We start from the raw sequence: 21070 nt of genomic DNA, 5'->3' as shown, positions 1-21070 counted from the left end.
AGCACTTCTTTATAAATCTTTATCTTTCTTCTGTGTGTCATGAATTATCAGCTGCCTTTTTCTCATCTTCAGAGCTAACTGCTGAAAGGAACATTATCTTTGATAATTTTATCTATTCAACATTAGCATTTGATATTGTAGTAACTTGAATGGCGATAGTCTAAGATTATTGCTTGCTGAAATTAACTATCAAATTCTGACCAAACTGCTTGAAATAAAACACCTTATTTACATTATTGAAGATCATGTTTACTATCTTCTATAGTTTGCCATATCTTTTAATGATAGTTGATGTCTATCATTTAAAAGTCATTCATATACTGGTATCTCCTGCATTAGTCTCCATTTCTTGCAATTTGCATTATTTCTCAAAAAACATAGTAAATATTATTTGGTGTGCAAAAGGTTTTAAGGGGCAAATCTATAGTATTAAGAAATGAAGTAATTCTTTACAGATGAATTTCAGGTTTAGACCAAGTTTAAAAAGATGCAATTTATATAATTTTCTGTCTTCTTAAAAAAGTTTCAGTTGCTTGTCTGAAACCAGAGCAGCAGTATACAATACTGTGAAGTAATATGTCTTTACACAGCCTCCACTGTTTCCCATATTTCAGATATATTTAATTAGAATGGAAAAAAATGTTGAAGTTAATTTTTCACTTGCCCAGTTTTCTCTGATAATTTTCACCTGGGACACTTATAACTGCAGCCTCGTTCCTCCCCGAGTCTCTGGGCTAGAAATTCTACCTCTCACAGTTTTCAGAGGGCATGGAGATTTGTTCCTGTTTTTTTTAAGCATTGCAAAATTTGGGGAAAATACTTTGCTATGTTATTAAGAATTAAAGGCTTAATAAATTCTGTTCTTTAAAAGATGTCTGAAAGGTTATTTCTCAGATGGAATAAACCATCAATTTTGATGCATGTGACCTGTAGGAGTGTGTGTGTGTGTGTGTGTGTGTGTGTGTGTGTGTGTTTACACCTGGATTGTCTTACCATAACTGAATTAATATAGCAAAGATCAGTGGTTCTCAAATGTTAATGTGCATATAAACCACCTGGGGAAATTGTTAAAATGCAGAATCTGATTCAGTATATCTGGAGTCCTGAGTTCCCTCATTTCTAACAGTCTCTCAAATGCTGCTGCTGCATTTCAAGGCCCTGGCTTGCAGGTGTAGACACACTGAAGACTTATCCACCTCCATTGGCTACTTTCCTGGTGTTCTACACAGCTCAAGTTCCCAAACTTTGCATGTATCAGAGTTAGCTGGAAGGCTTAACACATAAATTACATGACCACATTCAGGAATTTTGATTCAGTAGTGTTGAGGTGGAGCCCAAGAATTTTCAATTCTAACAAGTCCCCTGTTACTGCCATCTTTTCCTGATTTCTCCAGTACATCACTAGACTCTCCATTTCACTTTCCTTTGATGATACCACAACTTTTTCCAGACTCCTGAATGCTGCAATGCTCAGTGCTCCCTACCTACACCTCTGCTAGGTGAGCTCACATAATTATGTGGCCTTATAAATCTTATATATGCTAGTGATCCCCCAGCTTACATCTTTAGCTCCATATCATTCTTCTGTGGTCAGATTAACATGTCTGACTCCTGGACCCTCCGCCTCATTTGGATTTCGAATTGGCATTTCCATGTAACATAATCCTTACCATTATACCATTATTTTTCCCAGAACATCTATCCTCCCTGAATTTACCTGCTTCACTGATCACCTGCTTGCCCAATTCAGAAAGGAAAGAGAAAAAAAAAAAAAAAAGGAGTCAGCTTTGGCACCTGTTAGGCAGAAATACAAAGTTCCCCAACTTAATTCCTAGGACTATAAGCACAGTAGGATATCACACAAGTGGCCATTTTATGATATGGCTGCTATGGACTGAAGGCTTATGTGCCCCCAAGTTCATATGTTGAATTCCTAGCGCCCAATGTGATGGTATTTGGAGGTGGGAACTTTGGGGTGTGATTAAGTTTCAATGAGGTCATGAGGGTGTAGTCCCCACAGTTAGATTAGCGCCCTTATACGGAGGGACCAGGCAGCTGGCTCTTTCTCTCTCTCTCTCTGCCACGTGAGGACACAGCAGTCTTCAAAGCGGAGAGGGCTCTCACCAGACACCGATTTTGCCTACACCTTAACCTTGGTCTTCCCAGCCTCCTGAACTATGAGAAATAAATGTTCCCCGTTTAAACCAGTCTATTGCATTCTGTTACAGCAGCTCATTCTGACTAAAACAACGGCAAGAGGCTTCGCAAATATAATAAAGTCACTCATCAACTAACAAAGTTGATTTTTAGTTAAATACAAGAGACCGTATTAGATGGGCCTAATATAATCATGTGAGCTCTCGAAAATTAGGGCGTTTTCTCCAGCTATTAGCAGAAAGCAGCTCAGAGTCAAAGCACAAGAAAGATTCAATATATCATTGGTGACTTTGAAGATGGAAAGAACTGCACGGGAAGAATCTGAGAAAGCAGCCTCCAATTGCTGACAGCAACCCCAGCTGGGCAGCCAGCAGGACACCAGGGGTCTCAGTCCTACAACCACGAGGAACAGAATTCTGCCAACAATCTGTGTGAGCTAGAAAACTGATTCATCATCAGAGCCTCCAGAAGAGAGTTCCGTTCAGCTGATAACTGAGGTTGGCCTTGTGAGACCCCAGGCATGGCAAGCCCATTTGGACTGCTGAGATAGTAAATGTATGGAAACTGAGGTAATACATTTGTGTGGTTATAACCAGCTAAATTGGGGTGATTTATTACTCAGAAATAGAAAACTAATACAACATCCGTCTTTTACTCAAGATACAGAGTCAATCAACACACTTTTTAGTCTACCCCCCTCCCTGAAAACCCACCACCTCAAGCCACTGTTGTCTCCCAGCAGGGCTTCCTCTTCTCACCCTGACATTCTATGCTCTAGTCCCTAACTAGAGGCATGTTCATACTTATATTAGTTTCCTATTGATGCTGTAACAAATTACCACAAATTTAGTGGCTTCAAACAACATTCTCCTACAGTTTTGGAGGTCAAATGTCTGCAAATCAATTTAACTAAGCTAAAGTCAAAGTGTCAGCCAGGCTGCTTCATTCTGGAAACTCGGAGGGAAAATCCATGCTATTCCTTTTCTTCAGCTTCTAGAGGCCATCTGTGTTTCTTGGTTTCTGGGTCCTTCTTCATTTTCAAAGTACCTTCTCCAATCTCCACTTCTGTTACCACATCACCTCCTCTAACACCTCTTCTAAGGACCACTGTGATGACACTGTGCTGATGTAGATAATCCAGGATAATCTCCTCATCTCAAAATCCTTTCTTTAATCATATCTGCACAGTCCCTTTTGCCAAATAGGATGATACAGTCACACATTTGGGGACTAAGATGTAGATATATTTGAGGGCTATCCAGCCTAACCCAGTATTTAAAGCAGAACACTCCTCTGCTTCCAACCACATCAGAGGAAAAGCCATACTCCTTCCCAGGCCCAGAGAGCCCCCCACACCATCCAGCTCCTATCCACCTCTCTGACATCACATCCACTCAGTCCTCTGCCGCCTTCTCTCCTTCACCCCACCTGACTCCCTCTGTCCAAGTACACTTACTTTCTTGCTGTGCCTCAAACAGATCAAGGTAAATGAAGTCCCAGGCGCTTTGAATTTGCTATTATTTGTGCCTGGACTATCCTTCTCCCTGGCCTCAATCTCTCAACTTCATTTAGATGTTTCCTCAAGTGCTGTTCTTCATACAGGCATTTCATGACCATCTTACAAAAATACCCTTTACTCAGTCACTCTCTATTTCCTGACCCAGCTGCACTTCTCTCGATAGCACTCATCACTACTGTCACAGAATACTTATGTGTTAACAGTCTGGCGCCAACACTAAAGTGTAAGCACCACAAAGCTAGGTAGTTGCTTTTAGATGACTGTCTCCTCAACACCTGTCACCATAGCTGGGCATCCTGTAGATGATTACTAGGTAGATTTTGATAGAAAGGAATAAATGAATTTCATTTGGAACCCCAAATCAGTGAGCTAACATAAAAACTCTATGTAAAACACAAGACTAGTCATATACAATCAGAAAATAGTTGGTAATCGAATAGTTTTCACCTGTATTTAAGAAACATTGCTAGGAGTTCACAGCATAAAATTTCACTAAGATAATATTTGGAAAGTCTAAATGGTATAACTGCAAAACAGCTGTATTCTAGAGAACTTGCATGCTACCTTACTTTGGGTCAAAGCAAGTGGAACGCCCTGAGATGAAACATAATTAGGTTGCTTCTTGTATCCCACTGACCTACTTATCAGGCCAAAAGGTCATAATTCCATTCACTCACTGAGCTCTTCAGATGTCTTCAGAAGTCCAGATTCACAGGATACATAACAAAACAATTCTTTAAAGCCTGAAGATTCCAAAGTAATTACTAGCAATTATTCCAAAGCAGATCACTAATGAGATGCTTGTAAGTGTGCAGGATTTAGCCCTTTGGCACAGATATGTACAAGTACATGAAAGGATATTTAGAAAAAATTAAATTGTTTAGGGGTGATATTAAGAACCTAAAAGTAGTTTAGATTCCATAACTTTATTGGCTTACAATCGTTAAGGGATGAAATTACTTTTCACAAATTTTAGGGGAATGTGTGATTTTTAAAAGAGGCTAATATGTCACATTAGATTGCATATAGAATACCATGGTGAAATTCATTATTTAAATTCAGATGTACATAAAGAAAAAGTACTCTAAAAATGAGAATCAGGATGTTATATTTTGCAAGAATTCCCCTAAGGGGGCTGTTGAAAATACCATAGCTTCATTATTGAAAATGGCCTGTATATTGGAGGATTGTGGAGAGAAACCTTGCCCTCTTGATGTATTGCATAGGATCACCATTCTGATCTAAAAATGTATGTTTATCTTTGAATGTACCTTGCAAATGCAGAGAAATCACATCATTAATATAGGTCTTTGAAAGATAAACTTCTCTCTTAAAATAACAAGAATTCCAGGTGAATTTTATAACATTTATATAAATTTGGCTGAAGTTTCCTGCAGTATTTTCTGTTCTGCCTACTGCCAAGTGGTGACTATAATTTTATGAAGACAAGTTAATTTTCTTTAATATTTCACTATTTTATTGGCAGTTGACCATAAGTCCCAGATATTCAAAAGATATAATATTGCCATATTTAACACCCAAAATATTGCCATTGTGATTTTATTTATAATATAAGAATCCTTTATCATTTTTTTCTGAAACAGCACAATTTCATCACAACACCAATGCACTTGAAAATTTTATCAGAAGTATTTTTAGAATTCTCAACATTAAGCTGATGTTTACATATAAATTTTAGGAAAACCAGCATTACTCTCAGAATAAAGCTTCTTAGTGAATGTAAGAAAACAAAATAAGGGAGAGGTACTACCCTTCATTCTATATCTGGGAGAAAAACTCATGGTAAGTAAAATTTGACCTTGTCTTCTGAGGGATTGTCTATTTTCTTCCTCTGGGTTATTACAAAGACTTCTTTGGAGGAGTTATAGCTAATCACGTTTGCTGCCTATCTAGATCTGCTGTCCCTTTGCAATTAAGTATGTTTTTATTATCTTCCAATCTGCCTCATCAAAATGACCTGTCTCTTGGGCATCATTGGTGGTTGGCTACTCTGATATTCTCATTAATCTTACAATGTTATTGAGCAAAATGCTAAGTGTTAGCCTTTGGAAGAATATCTACATGTCAGTAAGAGCCTTAAAAAGCTGCTTCAATGCATACTTAGGAATGCTTGAAGCATAAGGCAGAAGAATGTGATTCTGAGATAGAGACGGCTTTGAGGCATCCATCAATCACAATGTGAAAGTATGGCCCCGTATGAGCTGGCATAACTTGGGCATATCTTTCAATGTTCTGGCATGAAGAAGATGGCACTCCAAAGGACTAACTGAAAAGAGTTTAATGCAGGGACTCTGTGGATGTGAGCTAAGAAAGTGAGCTCATGTAGTGAGGAAAGCGAGGACCTGAAAAAAATAGGAAATATTACCATTCCTAAGCCTGAAGGGGTAAGGAAAGGGGCAGGTGAAATGTGCTCGGAATCTAGAAAGAGCTTCGTGAAAGATTTACAGGAATTTATTCAGGAAACCAAAGAGTGAACCAAGATAATTTGTAATATATAAGAACAGAGCAAACAGCGGAAAGTTTTTATGTTTTCTGTTTGTTTGTTTGTTTTTTGCTCTTGTAAACCACCGAGTATAAAGCCAATAAACATCCTTTGAGATAACCTTCCCACTGGAATCCAAATTTTAAGGGCCTAACTGCTCAAAACACAACTTCAAAATCTTTTAGGGTCATCGACCACTAATCCAGACAAGTGTGATCAGTTTGGAAACAATACTTCCTATTAACCATATGTGATATGTAAGCAAATTATTAGGGTACTAAAACTCAGAATAAATATTATTCAAAAATTCAGAGCAGGTTTATGAGCTGATGAATAGAGAGCTAGTAAACAATGAATGGAATATTCCATTGTCTTCTAAATATTTCAGTAAAAATTATTGAAATGCCTCTCTTCACATATTCACTAAGCACCATACTCTTTGTATCATGAGTCATTACAAAATAACTAACCTCATATATCTTCACTGGAAATAAAAACTATCAGTAAATGTATAAATCATAGATTCTGTGACTTTGTAACTTTATGCTGTACACTCCTGTTTTGAGCTCTTGAGTTGGCCTCTGTGCCTCAGTCTACCACATCAATAAAACCGCAAGACGGCTGGCCCCTGCCAGATATCAATACTGCTTAGGGTGTCAGCTCGTTCCTCTCTAACAGAAGTGAACTGCACAGTGAACCTTTACTTTTTAATCTAGATGACATTCAAAGGTTTTGAGATCTGTGAACTTTTGGCAAGATTTATAAAGTTAAGTTGTCATCTGAAACAATGGGTATGGCTGTGATTCAAAAATCAGTCGCTAAGAATATTCTTTAATCTGGCTGAAATACCCTAGAATGTTCTCCCTGTCAGTGTGGAATGCAAACAGAACTCCATCGAACAGCATATTTCACAATCATGTTATCGCCACTAAATTACTTGGAGTTATTACTTGGATAACATCTCTGTATATGTATTCATCTATCTATCCCTAAGCTTGCTATCTGGGAGTTACCAAGTTGACAGTAGCATTATTTTAGTTAATATAACTCTATTATGTAGGTCTTAATTATATTCTCCAAGCCTCATTGTACTAAAAGTTGACACAGATGAGAGAAAATGAAATGGTATTATTGAATTAAATAGATGATTTAAGATCACGTAGATTTGAGCAGCCTCCCTTTAAGCAATGCTACTGAACCAAATTTCTTTCCCTATCAGAGCGTTTTTCACTAAATCAAAAGCATTGCTTCCTGGTAATTACTCTTACAGCCACAAAATGTATTCTCCTCTCTGGTGTATATGCTACAAACACTTTCTTCAGCACTTAAGACATATACCTGGCATTGCTACACGATCATGCCTGTTTGGCTCCTCAAACGAGCTGCAAATATATACCAATGATTACAACTTACTCTTCAAATTCCTTGACATAAAGTTGAAGAAAGCCAAAGCCCTGAAGTAGGAGACCTGCAAAGATGTTACTCAGATTCAGAGTGTTAATTTACCATTGCATTTTTCTGCTTGTGATAAAGATTCAGTGATTTTTTTTTTAATTTGCTTGTTTGCAGAGGGTGAGAGGTTGATCCTCTAATTAATTTTCAAAAGAGAACTAGAAATGATAACTATGAAATATATTTTCCTTACATAAAGATCTAGTTTGGAAATTGGTGTCCAGGTGCATGATCATGGATGAAGGTCAACACGACACTGACAACATATTCGTGTTTATATAAATTCTTTTTGGTTAATGGTCGTCGCTGCTATTTCAGGAGCTAAGGCTGCTTGAAAGTGAGTTGCTTGGCTGGCTGCCTAACCCAGCGCCCTTGGAATTCCTTAGATGGTCAGGTCAATACATCAAATTCAAAGCTGGTTTCATCCGTTTGTTTAATTAAAACCATCACTACAGATGACCAAGTTGTTTGTAAACATATAGAGAATTTACTAAAAAAAAAAAACACAACTTGTTCTCTCTAATTGCTGAATAACAAGATAAGCAAACTCTATGTATGTTTTCTAACTCCTGCAAGACTTGAAATGACTAGTTTTTTTTTTTTTTTTTCTAGGTTGTTTAAAGTTTCTTTGCTGTGGCTCACTGAGGTCCATTTTTCTTTCTTGTTATCCTTTCTTTGTTTCTTCACTAGCCCAATGCCACAGTGTCTTTGTATCTAGCTACAGTGCCAGTGGACTAGAAATATTCTAGGCCTGTGATCTTACTGCCTCACCAACAATTACTAAATCTAAATCATAAGGAAAACTGATAAAATAACACAAATTACATGAACAGAGTCATATATTGTATTTTGGGGAGCATGGATGGTGCGATTATTGTTATTTGGCAGTGATACCAAATTGCTGTCACATTATTTTCTCTGTTTTCCTGAAGGACATGCTGTGTTTTATTTTGTTTGTTTTGTTTCCATGAGAATACTTTCCTGAGTCATAGCAGTCAAGTACCTAACAAGATGTACCAAATGAATGGAGGGGAACCAAGCCGTTGCATTCTCTTTGGTTATCCCAATGACAGATGTAAATTGACACATGATCACGGTGGCTAGGAGCATTGGTGATGATTGCATAAATGGCCACAACTCAGTTTCTCACATAGAGACACTGCTTCAGTGTTTAAAGTCGTGAAGCCAAACTCTCACACAGTTAAGTTCAACTTGAGTGGAAGCACTTAGTGAGCTTTAGGGACTAGAAAACAGGCTGGATTTGGGGTAAGCTGGCAATTTATCCCTGTTTATGATTTACCACCCTGTACCAACACGTTTTCTCAAGCCATCTGCTTCCTTCATACCATTAGAGAACAAGACACAGGCCACATTTCCTGTGTTTATTTAACAGAATACTTGTTGGTGACGACATGCGTACAGTCCTTATTAATTCAAGAACTTATATTTTCACTTAGAAAAGTGTACTATATGAATGTTGGAAAGGATATACTCTAGTAACCAATAACATGAAGTTTTCTGAAGTTGATCCAAAGATTATATAATTCGTGTTTAGTGGACATCTTTGTTTCATTTGCATATGCACATATGTTCATTCTAAGTTTTGCTAACAAAACTAGATGTATGAAAAAAGCTCTATATATTTCATGTCCAATGGACTACAAAATCAATGCATTGGTAAAACTCTCTGGCTCTTTTTCTCTTTCTTTTTAAAAAATTCTTCTAATCATATTTAACAGGAAAATTCCTCCACTGTAATTTATGATACATTAGGAGTTTCCATTTTTAACAAAAATATAGTTTTAACAGAACTATTAAGTAAGATCCGGATGAAAAGAATTACTGCCTTTCCAAGTGTTAACGTATTCAGTGTTTTTCCTTCTTGGCAGGAATAGCAGTGCAGATGTTAATTATGATATATGATATATAGAATGACTCGTCAAGACACCTAAAATCCTTGGTCTTCATGCCCCCTGGTCCTCTACTGGGTTTGATGACTGGCTTATGTTGGAAAATTAGGAAGTGGATTTCTAACAGTCATTTTAATTGAGAGTCTTCACACCGCCTCCCCAATACCTTTCCAGAACATTTGGCTTTACTTCAAAAATTAACTTCAGGAAAAGAACTATTATAAAAATTTCTTTGAGTGGGAATCTACACTTTAATCAGCTGCTTATACTTGCATTTGGTGTATTAAATTATTTTAAAAAATAAATAAATAAAAACCAATTCCAGAACAGTGAGTAACTGTGAGGCAATAGAAAATTGAAGTTTACGTGTATGTGTCTGTGTGAGTATAAACAGATTCATCATCATCATTGTATTAATGTAACACAAAAGATAAAATTAAAAAAAATCATTGAATCATTGTGTCACTGAAGAAAGAAGAGTTGTTTGGTTTCATTTGAAGAAATTAAGGAGTTTTGTTTCTTTACTTCATTCTTATAATTTGTTAGGTAGTTAGATAAGTGGAGGGCACCAGGCAGATAAGGTGGAGGAGAGGGAGGATGGTTCAGAAGATGGTTCTGTGCCCACCTTCAGCATAAATGGGATTTACTGCCCCTAAATGAGCACCAGCAAGAAACTGGTTAGAACCCTATGGCTGCAACTGCGCAGTAGCAACAAGGACCGAACCCGAAGTGACCCAATGCTCACTGTAGCACTGTGGAGTAGCCCCTGCCCCCATGGGCTTTTCTGTGTGCATCATGAGTAAGGAACATGTGCAAAAGAGGATGAGCACAACTAAGCACTCTAGGGGCAAGAGCCATCAATAAATCAAGAGAGCACCTCTAAGCAAGGGTGCATGAGAAGGGACAGACAAAGACTGCTGCTTTTCCTCCTTTGTATCAGGCTGCCTCTCATCCTTGGAGGTGTACTTTTTCCCTTTCCTAAATAAACCCTTTAAAATATTTGTTACACAGTGCTCCATCTCCTGTCTGAAATCACCTTTTGAGTATGACAAGTATTGGGGTCTTTTTCGTTCCCCTTTTGGGGTAACAATTTGAATTATTGCTTCTATAGCATAGATTTTATGAACACTGCAGCAATTCTTTCAAAATAAACTGATTTTTAATTTAAGTTGTCTTTTTATTGGTTCTGTTTTGCTTTGGCACTTACAGTTTTGAAACCTACCATGGCATCATATCTTAAGTAGGTTTTAAAGTGAGTGTTTAAGGAAAAATTTGGGTATAGTCAGAACTACCCTTGAAGTGCATGCAGCATGTCAAGTTGTTCAAATTCTAAGAAGCACGAGGGAACTGGAGGGCAGGCATTCATATCACCCACAGCCTATTACTCAGGGGCATCTGCTCACTCTACCAGGAGTAATGACTGACAGAATCACCTGGACTGTTTCAACTATCTGTCTCTCTCCCTGTTTCACTACATTGGTCCAGCCAGTGTAGTGAAGTTGTACCACTGAAATACACATACGTACATTTAGTAAGACTTTGCTCTATACAGAGTGGTTACTTTTTGGCTGCAATTCTGCCCTAGCTCCTACTTCTTTTTATTTTTCCTATGTAAAGATGATACAGGAAGAAGAAAGGAGAGTTTTGAGTCAAGTATTATACATTAGAACTATGATAGACCATATGAAACATGAGGCTGTATAATAGGGATGAACAAATTTGACTCCGTATTAGGTCTGTTCCTTTACCTCTAACCCTGTGCTCTGTTTCCTGTGCTTAGTCAGGCTGGTTCTGCACCTGCTGTAAAAGAATGTTGCCCATAGCCTGAAATATACAGGAGAGCCCATTCTTAAGTCTCTGACCTTTAAAGGTATAACAGTTTTTCATTCATATAGAGATAAAATGTTGCAGAACAGAGAATAACATTTGTCTTGTTGGAGGTTTACAGGAACATGGTGAACTGACCTAGGTGGACAGCTGCAAGAACAAAGGATTCTGACACTAAGAAGTTTGCAACAACCAACCACACCTCCTCCCCTTTTTAGTATAAAAGGAGACTGAATTCTGACTTGGGTAAGATAGTTCTCTAGGATATTAGTCCCTCATCTTCTCGATCTGATGGCTTTCTGAATAAAATCTTTATTCCTTGCCCCAACATTCATGTCTTCAGGTTTAGTGACCTGTCCTGTGGTGAGCAGAACAGGTCTCGACTCGGTAAAGCTGGGCTTTCCTTTTGACATAGGAGAGAAGAGTGCTGACACTAAGATATGCACCATTTTGCTCCACTATCTTGCCACGTTCTCCTCTTTACAAGGTGGAAAAAGGGTAGATATATTGGTGAATGTTGTAGATAAGATTAGATGTTTTAGAAGTGTCCTAGAGAGACAGTAGAGAGCCCCTCCCTCATTCTCATCATTTTCATTAGGTAAGATGGTTCAGAGAGATAAAGCAACCTGCCATCACCACACAGCTCTTAAGTTCTAGGCCAGGATTTAGTGCTTCTAATTCTAAAAACACTGTTGCATGCTGCTGCTTCTCTGTTGCAGATACAGGACATTAATTTTAGACTAATAATGGTAATTAAAACAAACACGACCAGAATAAAATAAAACTACATGTGCCAAACAGGACAGTCTAAAGTGTAGGGGTAGCCACTGGACACTTTATGGAATGAAAACATTTGAAAAGGGAGAATAATAGACTGTGCATGGACAGCACAGAAAAACTGATTGTAACAGCATTCTAGAAAGTTAATTTCCTAAGCAAACAGAACAAAATAACTTTATAAACACAGAAATATGCTGTCTGTAAGGTGGAATTATTCAGAACACTTAGATGAATTTAATTCACCATGACTGGAAGTGACAGGTTTACCACTGTAGAGTTCTACCTGTCACCAGTATTTCTGGGTTGGGTTTCACAACCTGGAAAACTTCCTCATGCTGAAAATAAGAAATTTGGACACATATACAAATTTAGAGCATCTGTTATCTCTTACTCCCATTCTGGGAAATTAGATGTCAGTTATCTCCACTTTGACTACATTACCAATATTGTGCCTTTAGTATAGCTTATAAAATACCATCTGTTCGTGTGACATAAATAGTTGTTTTCACTAGCAATCTACTATAAGACTCATATTTTGGCCAACAAAATAGGTAGGGTCTATGTAGTGCAAACTTCATGTGCATTTTTACAATGTGTTTCCCTAGCCACTCTCAGTTCTGCATAAGAAATATGTGCTGTTCCATCCCAGGGTTGGATTTTGTGGTCTTTGCTAAGAAAGAATCATTATTCAGAAAGCTAGGCTATAAACATTAAAGGATAAGTCCTGATCTTCAGGTTTGTGACAGATCACTTCCCTTTTCTCCCGGTTAAGGTTTAAATGCACTTATGACATCTCTGGGACTTGTGAGAGTTGTTTTTAGCCAATGAGATGGGAAAAAAAGAGTTTCCAGAAGCCCGAAAATGCTAAGGACAGAGATAACATTTGTGTCAAATTAAACTATGTCAGTTTATTCCACAATTAGAGCTGACAAGGTTATACTTCTGATTTTCTTTTATGGAATAAGCCAGCATTTAGAGAAATATAAGGACAGCTTTCTTTTTCTTAGTCCACAATTTACTTAGAAAAATGGTGCTTAAGAATGATCATTGTGCCAAGATACTGCATGTATTTTCAGTAGGGTCACTGTTCCTGTGACATAGATTTAATCCAAGAATACATCAGTGGGAGGTCACTCTTATTTTATTCTCAGTTGTTAAAGTTCATGCTTTTGGTTGCCATTAATGAATACAAGGATTTTCGAAAGATACTGAGAAAAAAAAGTCACAGAATTAGAGTAAACTATGTAATCTTGTATCCATGGAGTTGGACTGAATTAGAATGAAATAGCTTTAAAGCAGAGATTCATTATAATCCTAATGAAGCAAAATTGGTAGATCATTCCCACCTCCTATTCAGAAATATGACAGGAACTGTGGCTTATTTTTCTCCTTGTAACATGACTCAGGTACCTTATTCCTCTCATTATCAAACCTCTGTGCAGTTTCTGGTTGTTTCACATCCAGAAGATTCTAATAGCCTAGTTTTCACCAGTCCCACGCTTCTCACATCTTTGGCTAGTCTGCTCTAAATACCATGACAACCATATTATGTTCCTCCTGTGTTACCTTGATTACATCCTCATATGGTTTAAACCAGGGCATGAATGGTTAAAACTTGAACACATAATTAGACATTCTTTCCCACTTACATGTATGTAACACTGTGGGTGTTCTCTTGGCTGTGTATTCCCAGGTCTTTCATCTTTCCCAATTATAAATCCTTTGAGATTAACACCCATGTCCTTTTCTACATTACTTTATAAACACCCATTGATACCAGGGCAATTCCATAGATGCATAATGCATTTTAATTCATGATAATTCTACTCCCATGGGTGAAATTAATGACAGAGGCATCATGAAATTTTATCCAACTGTTACACTTTATAGATAAAAACAAATGTATTGAATTTAAGAAAAAAATAAGCTATTAAAAGTATTAAACAAATGCTCTCCCTTCTCAAAGCCAACCTAAGCACACTGCCTTAGTTGAAAACCTGTCATTTCTCTCTTGGACAAATGCAGTACCTTTCTATTGGGCTCTCTGTGTCCACAGAAAGTCTTTCTTTCCTTTAGTTTTTCTCTCCAAGGAAGTCACAATCATCTTTCTTAATATAATCATCTTTCAAATGATTTCAAATAATTCCGTATACAAAACCAGAGCAATTGACTTAAGAATCACCCTAACAAACTCTGAAATAGTCACAGCAAGGCCCAGTTCTAAGAATGGAACGTGTGCTTGCTGTGAAAGCTAAGAAAACTCTCCAGGAAAACACAACCCCGTAAGCAGATGGAACATGAGTTAAACTTCTGATATCAGGGATGCTTCTGGTGTTCTGGCTAACCTAAATCCCTCACCCTATGTGAGAAAGCCACAGCATTTCATTTTGTATTTGGTGGAAAAGAGAATAACAGAATACTAGTCTCTTTAAATTTGCCTTTCTTTACTTTGGTCTGGGAGAGCTTGCCTCTTTGAGTAGGCAAATGTGAGACCACGTGGTACAGAAATTTGAGAAGCAAAATAATTAGTTTGTCCGAAAATATGATCTTCACAACTCTTCCCTTTTTCCTAATTTTTCCCTGTTAGTCATCCCTTTAAAAATATTAACCAGGGAATAAAAAAAAAAGAACTATGTGAACATGTGAAATGTAGTCTTACGAGAGGCAGTGTAGTATGGGCAAAAGAGCTCTAAACCAGCTTCTGAGCAGCAAGGTTCAAATACCCAGGTCATCACAGGCAGTGACATTGGGGATCTTATCTAACATCTCTGTACTGTCATAAGTGCATCTCTAAAATTATAAACAATAATACTCAATTTATCATGAGGTCATTGTGAGCATCAAAATCAATTGGATGCATTGATTAGATGACAATTTTGCATAATCTCTATAAAAATGAAATGAAAGATCTATAGCCAATGCATTCGAATTCTTGGATTCTATTCTCCTCAGCTGTGGAGCCTAGAATAAACTTAGTTTTGTTTATTCCTGTGTCTTTAATCTCTCTAAAATTATTTATATTTTTCCACAATTCTTGGAACTGATTTGGCATCATCTTACAAGTAACTAAAGGCTTATTAATTAGATGTCAGATGATGCCAAATTAAAGATCAGTGTGGAAAACATAAATAAAATATCACTGACCCTTCAAAGAGCCCTTTAGGTTTCAAAAACACATGTAGGAAACTTTATAATTAGTTGTTGCATGAAATTCATCAGTCAGCTTTTAATCTCCTTAGGTTCACTCTCATCAAAGCCGGAAATACTTTTTTCTTTTTCCAAAATATTTTTGAACATTGAACAAAATGCTTTACCCAACTACTAGCATTTATTACTTTTCTCCTCTGGTTTTATCTTTATGGACACCAAATAAAGGATATTTTTCAGACATAAGTAATATTGGCTCAGGTCTGTTTGTGATTCAGTGGCTTCACACCTTTCAAACTCAGGAGCACTTTGACAGCATCAGAAGGAAAACACCATGCGAATAAGAAGTGCTTCAGAAGGATGATATTGTCATTTACAGTAAAGGAAGCAATAGCCAAGGTAGGACATTAATATATCATTTTCAATTACTTTATTTTACATTTCATATAAGATACAGAACATTGGCCATGTGGTATTATGGTCAAGCCTCCGAATGCATCAGTGGCCCTCCCCGGCTACCCACCATTCCTGCTGAGCACTTGGATAACCTGTGTGAGAGCGGACGTCTGCATGTCTTCGGGGCGGTGGAGTGGTTTATATTCTTTCCAGTTGATCCATGTTAACTGAGAATGGGTTTTCTGCCTGGATTGAGGACAGTCACCGAGTGTGACGAGTATGACTGACAGCAGCAGCTCGAGTAAGCACTTCAGTGTTTCAATATGATTTCTACAGTCAAGATGAGATTTTTTTTTTCCCCTTAGACAAAGATATTGAATTGAGCTTCAAAGGAATAGCAAAGCATATTTTCTTGGAGACTGGCCCTAAAAGTGGAATGCTCTTTTTTAAAATGGAACATAAAGACACAATTCTTAAAGCTCACTTTAAAAGACTGGTTGCATTTTAATTTTTAGTTAATCATTCAAAGATGTCATTTTCTAGCAACACTTCCTCTTAATATTTTCTTTTGTCATTTTCAAGAGAATAAGGTTAAAAATCATTCCTTTGGGGAGATAATTCTACATTTTTTATGTTCACTATTGGGATTTAGAAATCTGTAAAGTGATCATTGAAGAAGATATTTAGAGAATAATTAGTAAGTCTTATCATAAAGCATATATTATAACCAAGACAGGTTTTCCACCAAATAATCTCTGTAATTACAGCTCTTCTGTATCTGTAACTGTGAGTCAAAGCCCTCAGTCAGAATTGCCTATGTGACCACGTGATGGGTAGATTCTGAATGCTTAGCAATTATTCTGATTTGTCCTGCAATGTGGAAAAGCTATGTAAACAGCTTGAAAAAAAGAAAAAAGTTACCATCTACTGATTCTAGGAGCAGTTCAGTCCCCGGATGTGAAGATTCAATTTAAGTTTATAATTTCAAATTATTATCCCACCTCTCCTCATCGCCCCTTCATCTCTCAGTTCTGTGGCCCAATGGAATCTACACTCAACTTTTTTCCAATGCCTTTTTTCTTAGGAGAGTATAGCACACTTAGCAGAATGTCTCCAGCTGGTGAAGGACACCATGGTTCATCATGCTGTCCAATGTCTTTCCCTGTGGCTAACACACGGAACGAGCTTTTAATAAAATGTTCAGGGATCCCTTATTAACCCTTGTCAACCAGAGGAAAGCTTGCTGTTTGTTGCTCTGCTCTTAGGTGGTCTCGTGTGCCTGTGTGCGCGCATGTGTGCTGCAGGAGGGTGTGTGAGATTTGCATACAGCTAGGCGCGTGGAAAGTGTAAAAACAGAGGTCTTTCTGAAATGAAAGAGACCACACCATAAACATGAATTTTCTTTTCTCAGCTTAACCACCACCTACTGAAGCAAAACAGTTATTTCTTATTATATGAAAGTACTGAATTTCTAGAAGGAAAAAAAATTGCATAACTTCATAGTATCTACAATGAAAAACATCTGGTAGCTGTTCTGACTATAAACGTTTTATTAAACACTTAAACTGCATCCTTTCAGTGCTAATTAAATGAACTTAACCCAATTAGAGGATTAAAAACACTTTGTCAACCCTCGATAGCAGGAGTGCCTGAGAATCCCTCCTCCCCATCACTTTCCCCTTACACGCCACTTGCACAGGGCGTGAATCGTGGAAGTCTGTTTTGTGCTTATTTTGAGAGTTGTTTCCTGTTTCTCTTTGCTCTTGAAAATCCTCTTGTCCAATGGCTTGGCACGAGTTGCTCATTCAGGATGCTTGCTAATTCACCACGTCATTGCTCAGAGGGACCTGTTTTCAGAATTTGAAATATAGAAGTGGGGAGATCTTCTGTTTCCTGCTGATACAGGGACATATTTAGAAGCAATTGTCTATACAAGTGTCTGCCTCAGCACGTCCTGCAGCAAAATTCAGCAGCAGAAGCACTTGCCCGTGCTGCATGCTCACCACGCTTCAGACACTCCTCCTTCCTGCCATCACCCACTGTGTTCCGCTATGGCCCATTGGACAGATTTGCTGCCAGTGCTCTGTTTGTTTTTCCACCCCCACTCCCTGCTAAGCAAAAGGGGGAAATGTGATAAGCAAAACTGTACCTCAAAAGGAAAGATCAGGGATGAAATAAATTCCAGGAAAAATTCTTTGGGATTCTTCTGAGATAGTTCAAGTAGAGTTTAGACTATAAAGACTTTCAAGTCTCATTTTTCATTTGAGAAAAATGTCCTGCACATAACCACACAATTCTGTATGAAACAAATGTCCACATTATGTTATGTGTTCAAATACAACTGGCCTCTATGCATCACATCCAGTCTTAGCATAAGACAGCTTCTGAACTGATTATTTTAAACCAAAAGGATGCTGTTTATTAAAAGTTAGGCTCACATCCGAAGGCTAGGTAGTTTGGCGGGAATAAATACATGTTGTGGGATATTTTATTTATGTCTGAGCTAATAGGTCACAAAATACACTTCTCTCTTTTAGGAGAAATGTATAGTTGGAAGGATCCTCATTAGGAATTAGTTGAATCAGTCCAAAAAAGATATGGACACAAACTTTATGCCCAGAAGAGAAAATTTTTGTGTGTATGTGTTTGGGTTTCCTGGAACAAACTCAGTCTCTTAAAACAAGCATTTATACTGCACAAAAATATGAGGTAAATGAGTCCTCATGACTTCCAGACAACCCAGGAGGCTCTCCAAATTAAACTAGAGTCATATCTGATTGTCACTGGGAAAAGCTGAGCCTTGGCACATCCATTAATGAAAGGGATGAAGTTTGGCCAACACATATTGAAATATTATTTTGGGAACCCTGTGGTCCCAAACTATAAGAGTGCCAAAGGAAAGATGGGTGGTTACAGTAGATCTATTTATTTGGTTTAATGCTTCCCAGAATTTATCATAAGGTATCTCTTTGTGAACTAATAAATAATCATATAAGTGATTCAAAATTCAAAATTTAAGTGAGGATGTAATTTAAAAAAATAAATAGCATAAAATGGTATAAATAATCATATAAGTGATTCAAAATTCAAAATTTAAGTGAGGATGTAATTTAAAAAAATAAGTAGCATAAAATGGTATAAAAACTTTTATGACTCTTTGAACAACTTATTTAAACTGGTGACCAACTCAAATGAGTTGGCAGGAAGTTAATTATTCAGCAAAACGTACGTGATCCACTAGTTGTGTCAGACACTGCTAGGTACAGGGACACAGCCAGGAACAAGACAGTGTACCCCATGAGGATGGTAGTTTAGTGGCAACAAATGAGTAAACACACCAGACTTTCTCTATGGGGGAACTTGGCAGCAGCAAGTTCCTTGGCAAGCAAGATAAGGGACTTCACCTGAGAAGCAATCTATTTGTTTAATTTCTCTGTTTTATTTGAGGAGTGGACTTTAGACTGGTTTAATGGAAGTGGAGAGGTGATGCAGAAGGGAGGATTCTGTATTGCCTCTCTGGCAATGAGGTGAAATAAACAAACATTTCAGATAATTACGGATGGTGATAAATGCTATCAAGCAAAGAGAGACTGTGCAGGGAGAAAAAATAAAAGAGAATCAAAGGTGCTGGCAGGTGTTTTCTAAAAAGCAAAGAGAGGGCTGATTTCAGTCATCCCACTAAGAAGAAGAGTCAAAGGACTCTCCACATCTCCTTGGCTCACCCAGAAGAAACGGGCCTTCCAAACTGTGGAGGCAGCCCCAAGTGCTAAGTAATTCTCCACTCTGAAGTGATACTGCTGTGCCCATACAGGGGAGATGACAGGGGAGGAGGGGACCAGAAACAAAAAGAACAAAGGATGCTGGATGGGGCAGAGCACACCATATAAGAAAATACCCTTAATTAACTCTTGACAAGCCACAGCAGCTTGTCCACCACTATCTCCTCTTTGTCAAAAAAGAATTTTGTCAAGTCCTGTTATTAATAAAATTCACAGAGTTCTATCTATCTATCTATCTATCCATCTATCTATTTTTTTTTAATCAAAGAATTTTGCAAAGTTTAATCCTGGAGACAGTCCCGTAAGATGGGAGCCTACTATTGTAACTTCCATTTTGCAGATGAGGAAACTGAGGCACAGAGGGGTCAAGTCTGTGGCCTGAAGTCATGCAGTGGGCAAGTGGTCACACCAGGATACAAGCCCAGAGTCCATGTGCTTAACCTCCATGAGACATGAGAACATAGCATACAGGTGCTACTCAATAGATGCAGCTCTGGTTAACCCTGGTCTCTTGAGAGACATATCCTCCAAAGACATGTCCTCCTCCATTTTTCCCCACCCCCAATTGGAAATGGTTGTGTATACTGTGGGTGCTTACTAAGTGCTCTATAATAACTTTAACTCCACAGGAGGGGAGGGTCTATCATCATTCTCGAATCAACAGAACTCATTACTTGTTTACCAAATGATTCCTTTATGTTAATTCACTCACTCAACAATACTGATTCTGCAGATCCTAGGGCTGGGTTCCTGGGAAACAAAGACCATCGAGGAGGTCATAGTCTCATGGGTGAGGCATACAGGTCACCAGGGAAGGTGGCAGTTACAATGAGAGGTATGCACACGTAATATGTGCGCACTTATGTCTGGTGTCTCAGGGGAGGGGTGGTCAGGGCAAGCTTCCTGGGAAAAGTGGCTCCTGGGATCAGTTCCATGGGAGGGCTTTTTGGGAATGGGGAGTTGAAGGAGAAGGGACCAGAACAGCAAGCACTGGAAAACTGGAACAATGCTAAGGAAAGGCTTATATATATAATCACTGTATGCAAAAATCTGTGTACTTATTAACTCTGCTCTTTTTCAGAACTAAACAGGGATGTTTGTCACTGATCATTGGATGACAAGCTCATTTCAATGCAGTTCCAGTTTTACTCTCCTAGCATTCATAGCATTATTTGCTCTCTTACATTGATGCTGACAGATGCTTGGTTTATATTTAACCTAAAAGTGGCATTTACAACTGCAAAGTCTCTTAATTATGATCGATTTGAAAACATACAGGATTCTCATGACAAGGAAGACTTTCTTACTAGCACGTGTTTCCTTTTAAAACACCAAATACAAGATGAACTAACTGAGACAAGAGAAATAAGCATGCAGGGTGTATATATTTTCAGGAATCAGAATAGTGTTAATAGTCTCAACATATTTTCAAAGGATAAGATGGAAATTTTATTTTTAACCTGGTCCCAGACATTAACTGCAGGAGATATCAGAAATCTGCCATGCCCTTTGTACACCAATATAGCACTGAGGTAGACATGATGGACTAGACACCCCCCATGAAGACCAGACCAGCAGGGGTGCTAGGCTCTTCACAACA

General features: G+C 37.9%; 1 protein-coding gene and 1 long non-coding RNA gene across 7 annotated transcripts in view; both read right to left on the bottom strand.

The window, feature by feature from the left end:
• PCDH9 (protocadherin 9) overlaps positions 1-21070 on the bottom strand; it is an 858720-nt gene that overhangs the window by 9595 nt on the left and 828055 nt on the right. The window lies entirely within an intron of this gene.
• LOC116668728 lies at positions 3174-20650 on the bottom strand. The gene is made up of 4 exons (XR_004325969.1): positions 19399-20650; positions 11722-11726; positions 11569-11578; positions 3174-3184 (listed from the first exon to the last, which is right to left on the bottom strand). It is a non-coding gene; the product is annotated as an uncharacterized LOC116668728 (long non-coding RNA).

The sequence above is a fragment of the Camelus ferus genome, chromosome 14, assembly GCF_009834535.1.
Source record: "Camelus ferus isolate YT-003-E chromosome 14, BCGSAC_Cfer_1.0, whole genome shotgun sequence".
Lineage (NCBI taxonomy): Eukaryota > Metazoa > Chordata > Mammalia > Artiodactyla > Camelidae > Camelus > Camelus ferus.
This window is presented reverse-complemented; position numbering and strand designations above follow the sequence as displayed.